This window comes from Arachis ipaensis, chromosome B7, assembly GCF_059453495.1.
Source record: "Arachis ipaensis isolate K30076 ecotype BB chromosome B7, ASM5945349v1, whole genome shotgun sequence".
Classification (NCBI taxonomy): domain Eukaryota; kingdom Viridiplantae; phylum Streptophyta; class Magnoliopsida; order Fabales; family Fabaceae; genus Arachis; species Arachis ipaensis.
The window spans coordinates 111743989-111749717 of NC_142442.1; the positions used below are offsets into that span (position 1 = coordinate 111743989).

Consider the following 5729-nt stretch of genomic DNA (forward strand, 5'->3'; position numbering starts at 1 on the left):
TGCAGGGTTCTCAGAATCATAAGCTTCTTCTTCAGAAGATGCCTCTTGAGTACTGTTGGATGCAGCTTGCAATCCATTCAGACTCTGAGAAATCATATTGACTTGCTGAGTTAATATTTTGTTCTGAGCCAATATGGCATTCAGAGTATCAATTTCAAGAACTCCCTTCCTCTGAGGCGTCCCATTACTCACAAGATTCGTTTTAGAAGTGTACATGAACTGGTTATTTGTAACCATGTCAATGAGTTCCTGAGCTTCTGCATGCATTTTCTTTAGGTGAATGGATCCACCTGCAGAATGGTCCAATGAAATCTTTGATAACTCAGACAGACCATCATAGAATATATCCAGGATGGTCCATTTTGAAAGCATGTCAGAAGGACACTTTTTGGTCAGTTGCTTATATCTCTCCCAAGCTTCATAGAGGGATTCACCTTCTTTCTGTTTGAAGGTTTGAACATCCACTCTAAGCTTGCTAAGCTTTTGAGGAGGAAAGAACTTGGCTAAGAAAGCCGTGACCAGCTTATCCCAAGAGTTCAGGCTATCTTTAGGTTGAGAGTCCAACCATATTCTAGCTCTGTCTCTTACAGCAAACGGAAAAAGCATAAGCCTGTAGACCTCAGGATCAACCCCATTGGTCTTAACCGTATCACAGATCTGCAAGAATTCAGTTAAGAACTGAAAAGGATCTTCTGATGGAAGTCTATGAAACTTGCAGTTCTGTTGCATCAGAGAAACTAATTGAGGTTTAAGCTCAAAATTGTTTGCTCCAATGGCAGAGATTGAGATGCTTCTTCCATGTAAATTTGAATTTGGTGCAGTAAAGTCACCAAGCATCTTCCTTGCATTGTTATTATTTTCGGCCATGTCTCCTTCTTTTTCAAAAATTTCTGTCAGATTTTCTCCAGAGAGTTGTGCTTTAGCTTCCCTTAGCTTCCTCTTCAGAGTCTTTTTAGGTTCAGGATCAGCTTCAACAAGAATATTCTTATCCTTGTTTCTGCTCATATGAAAAAGAAGAAAACAGAAAAGAAAAGGAATCCTCTATGTCACAGTATAGAGATTCCTTTATGTGAGTAGAAGAAGAAAAGAAATTCGAACACAGAAAGAGGGAGAGGGTTCGAATTTTTAAGAAGAAGAGAAGTATTAGTAGATAAATAAATAATTAGAAGTATGTGAGAGAGAAGAATTTTTGAAAATATTTGAAAAGAAAAGAAAAATATTTTTGTTTTTAATTTAAAATTATAATTAAAATTCAAAAATTAAGAAAGGAAAATAAAATTAAATCAAACTAAAATTTAAAACAAATAGTTAATTAAAAAAGAATTTTGAAAAAGAGGAAGGTGATTTTCAAAAATTAGAGAGAGAAAATTAGTTAGGTAGTTTTGAAAAAGATGAGAATCAAACAAAAAGATAAGATTAATTGAAAAAGATTCTAAAATCAACTTTGAAAAGATAATAAGTTAGAAAATATTTTGAAATTGATTTTGAAAAAGAAATTTAAAAAGATTTGATTTTTGAAATTAAAGTTGATTACTTGACTAACAAGAAACAAAAAGATATGATTTTAAAATTTAAAGATTGAACCTTTCTTAATAGGCAAGTAACAAACTTTAAAATTTTTGAATCAATCACATTAATTGTTAGTAAAGATTTTGAAATTATGAAACAAAATAAGAAAAAGATTTTTGAAAATCAATTTGAAATTTTCGAAAATCATAAAAGAAAAATGAAAAAGATTTTATTTTTGAAAAAGAATTGAAAAAGATAGGATTTTTAAATTAAAAATTTGATTTGACTTATAAAAAACAACTAAATTTAAAAACTTTTTGACTAACTCAAACCAGATTTTCAAAAATTTATGAGAAGAAGAGAAGGAAAAGATATTTTTTTTATTTTTGAATTTTAATGAAGAAAGAGAAAAACAACCCAGAGACTCAAAACATGAAAATTATGAATCAAAACACATGATGCATGCAAGAATACTATGAATGTCAAGATGAACACCAAGAACACTTTGAATGTCAAGATGAGCATCAAGAACATGTTTTTGAAAAATTTTTAAGAAAAGGAAAACATGCAAGACACCAAACTTAAAAAGTTTTAATGTTGAGACATTAACAAATTGAAAATGCATATGAAAAACAAGAAAAGACACAAAACAAGAAATTTTAAAGATCAAACAAGAAGACTTACCAAGAACAACTTGAAGATCTAAAGAATGCAACGCATGAATTTTCAAAAAATGCAAGAAAGAGATAAAGATGCAATTGACACTAAACTTATGACTTGACACTAGATTCAAGCAAGAAACATCAAATTATTTTTGGTTTTATAATTTTATTAATTTTTTTGGATTTTTTTTCAAAAATTCTTTTGAAAAGGAAAATAAGGATTTCAAAATTTTTAATAGGAATTCCAGGAATCTTGCAATGTTAGTCTAAAACTCCGGTCCAGGAATTAGACATGGCTCACTAGGCAGCCAAGCTTTCAGTGAAAGTTCCGGTCCAAAACACTAGACATGGCCAATGGCTAGCCAAGCTTTAGCAGATACCAATCAGACATACAACAGCTGATACTTCATTCAACTTGCTTCTGTGCTGATGAGTGGAAGCCTCGGTCCAAAAGAGTTAGACATGGCTTTACAGCCAGCCAGGCTTCAACATGTTTCATGAAACTCTAGAATTCCTTCTTAAAAATTCTGAAGAACATAAATTAATTTTTTTGGAAAATATTTTTTTTTTGAAATATATATATATATATATATATATATATATATATATATATATATTGTATTTTTTTTCGAAAATTATATTGGAAAAACGAAAAGAAGAATTTTTTTTTTGTATTTTTCGATAATAAGAAATAAAAAGCTTAAAAATAAAATAAAATTACCTAATCTGAGCAACAAGATGAACCGCCAGTTGTCCAAACTCGAACAATCCCCAGCAACGGCGCCAAAAACTTGGTGCACGAAATTGTGATCCTTAACAACGGCGCCAACAACTTGGTGCTCGGAACGTAATTCACACACTTTGTCACAACTTCGCACAACTAACCAGCAAGTGCACTGGGTCGTCCAAGTAATAAACCTTACGTGAGTAAGGGTCGATCCCACGGAGATTGTCGGCTTGAAGCAAGCTATGGTCACCTTGTAAATCTCAGTCAGGCGGATTAAAATGGTTATAGAGTTTTAATAATTAAAAGATAAATAAAACATAAAATAAAGATAGAGGTACTTATGTAATTCATTGGTGAGAATTTCAGATAAGCGTATAGAGATGCTTTCGTTCCTCCTAAACCTCTGGTTTTCTACTGTCTTCATCCAATCATTCCCACTCCTTTCTATGGCAAGCTTTGTATAGGGCATCACCGTTGTCAATGGCTACTTCCCATCCTCTTAGTGAAAATGGTCCAAGATGCACTGTCACCGCACGGCTATTCATCTGTCGGTTCTCGATCATATTGGAATAGGATTCAGTAATCCTTTTGCGTCTGTCACTACGCCCAGCACTCGCGAGTTTGAAGTTCGTCATAGCCATCCCTTCCCGGATCCTACTCGGAATACCACATACAAAGTTTAGACTTTCCGGACCTCAAGAATGGCCGCCAATAGTTCTAGCCTATACCACGAAGACTCTGATCTCACGATCAGAAGGCTAAGAGATACACATTCAAGCTTGTTTGCATGTAGAACAGAAGTGTTTTTCAGGCACGCGTTCATGAGTGAGAATGATGATGAGCGTCACATAATCATCGCATTCATCATGTTCTTGTGTGCAAATGAATATCTTAGAGAAGAAATAGGCTTGAATTGAATAGAAAAACAATAGTACTTTGCATTAATTCATGAGGAACAACAGAGCTCCACACCTTAGTCTATGGTGTGTAGAAACTCTACCGTTGAAAATACATAAGAACAAGGTCTAGGCATGGCCAAATGGCCAGCCTCCCAAAGAGGGTTATGAATTCGAAATTAGGGAAAAAGACCCCCAGTACAATAGTAAAAAGTTCTACTTATACTAAACTAGTTACTAGGGTTACAGAAATGAGTAAATAATGCAGAAATCCACTTTCGGGGCCCACTTGGTGTGTGCTTGGGCTGAGCATTGAAGCTTTCACGTGTAGAGGTCTTCCTTGGATTTAAACACTAGTTTGTAACCTATTTCTGGCGTTTAACTCTGCTTTGCAACCTGTTTCTGGCGTTTAACTCCAGAATAGGGCAGAGAGCTGGCATTGAACGCCAGTTTGCGTCGTCTAAACTCGGGCAAAGTATGGACTATTATATATTTCTTGAAATCCACTTTGAGTACAGAGAGGTTAGAATCCAACAGCATCTGCAGTCCTTCTTCAACCTCTGAATCTGATTTTTGCTCAAGTCCCTCAATTTCAGCCAGAAATTACCTGAAATCACAGAAAAACACACAAACTCATAGTAAAGTCCAGAAATGTGATTTTTATTTAAAAAATAATAAAAATATACTAAAAACTAACTAAATCATACTAAAAACTATGTAAAAATAATGCCAAAAAGTGTATAAATTATCCGCTCATCATTTGCCTAAATGTATAACATGCTTACTTGCTTATTGCATTACTCGCTATATTTGAATATTAACTGTGTATTACTTGCTTGCATTATCTATGATTGTCTGGTGCTGAGGAGGTTAGGTAGGCAGTGGCGATGGGATCGCACGGAGGGTAGGTTGGCGAAGGCTGTGGGATACAGTGGTGTGACTAGTTTTAGTTAGAAATCCCCTAAGTTTAGATAACCTTGTTTTAAAGGTTTATGGTTTAAGTCATTTATTTTGTTAAGACTTGAATATCTGTTTAGTGTGAAGTTCTAGGATTGCCTTCGGCGTCCCGGAACTTTACATCTTATATATTGAGCACTGTTACCATACTGAGAATCTCTGGTTCTCTTTCTATACTTTGTTATTGTTTTTCAGATGTAGGTCGTAACCCACTTCGGTGAGTTGCGAGATGGTGACAGAAAAGAGTATGATTTCTTCCTTGTTTATTTCTGTTTTGTTTTATTGTAATACTTTCTCTCACTTTTGTATTTTAGACTTTATGGCCTTAGAGGCTTGATTTGAGAGATAAGTTGTATAAGCTGTTTTAAAACTTCAAACTCTATTGTATTCAGTTTGACTAGAAGGCCTAAACTCCGCAGGCTGTGACTAGTTCTCTTTTCGTGTATATATATATTGTTCTTGTATGGATACCTGGAGGGAGAGCTCAGTCTCTGGGAGTCGACGCTGAGCTATTGCCTTCGGTGCCGACCTTTAAGTCTTGTGATAATCCAAGCTTCACTCCGAGAGGGTGTCCAATCGCGTAGAGCTTTGAGCAAGAAACAGGGGGGAGTGTACCTGCAAGGGCACTCCGAGGCTTAAGTTAGTATTGAGTAAAAAAGGTGTAAACACGCAAAATTTTGAGTTTAAGGGAAATTTTTCTCAAGTGTTATCAACCAAAACATGAGTAAAAAAGGTGAGTTTCTCTTGGTTATTTTTGGTTTTTCTGCTTAACCGTTTTCTCTTCTTCTCCTTTTCTGCTTTTGATTTTTCAATGGCTTATGAGAAAGAAACGAAAGGGGAGGTAGATTGGTCTTATGACTGGGTGAATAATGATGTATGGGATCGTGTCTCTCTGTTTTTGGATGTTGGTGCTGTGAATGAGATAGATAAGTTAAAGGTTGTTAGGGTTAATTCTGGGGTTCGATTGGAGCTGTTACC

The 5729-nt window shown here is 34.9% G+C and overlaps 1 non-coding gene across 1 annotated transcript; it reads left to right on the forward strand.

Moving 5' to 3' along the window:
* The first annotated feature begins 366 nt into the window (after positions 1–366).
* On the forward strand, positions 367–474 carry LOC148553742 (small nucleolar RNA R71). Its single transcript, XR_015893106.1, has one exon. It is a non-coding gene; the product is annotated as a small nucleolar RNA R71 (small nucleolar RNA).
* Positions 475–5729: the final 5255 nt, after the last annotated feature.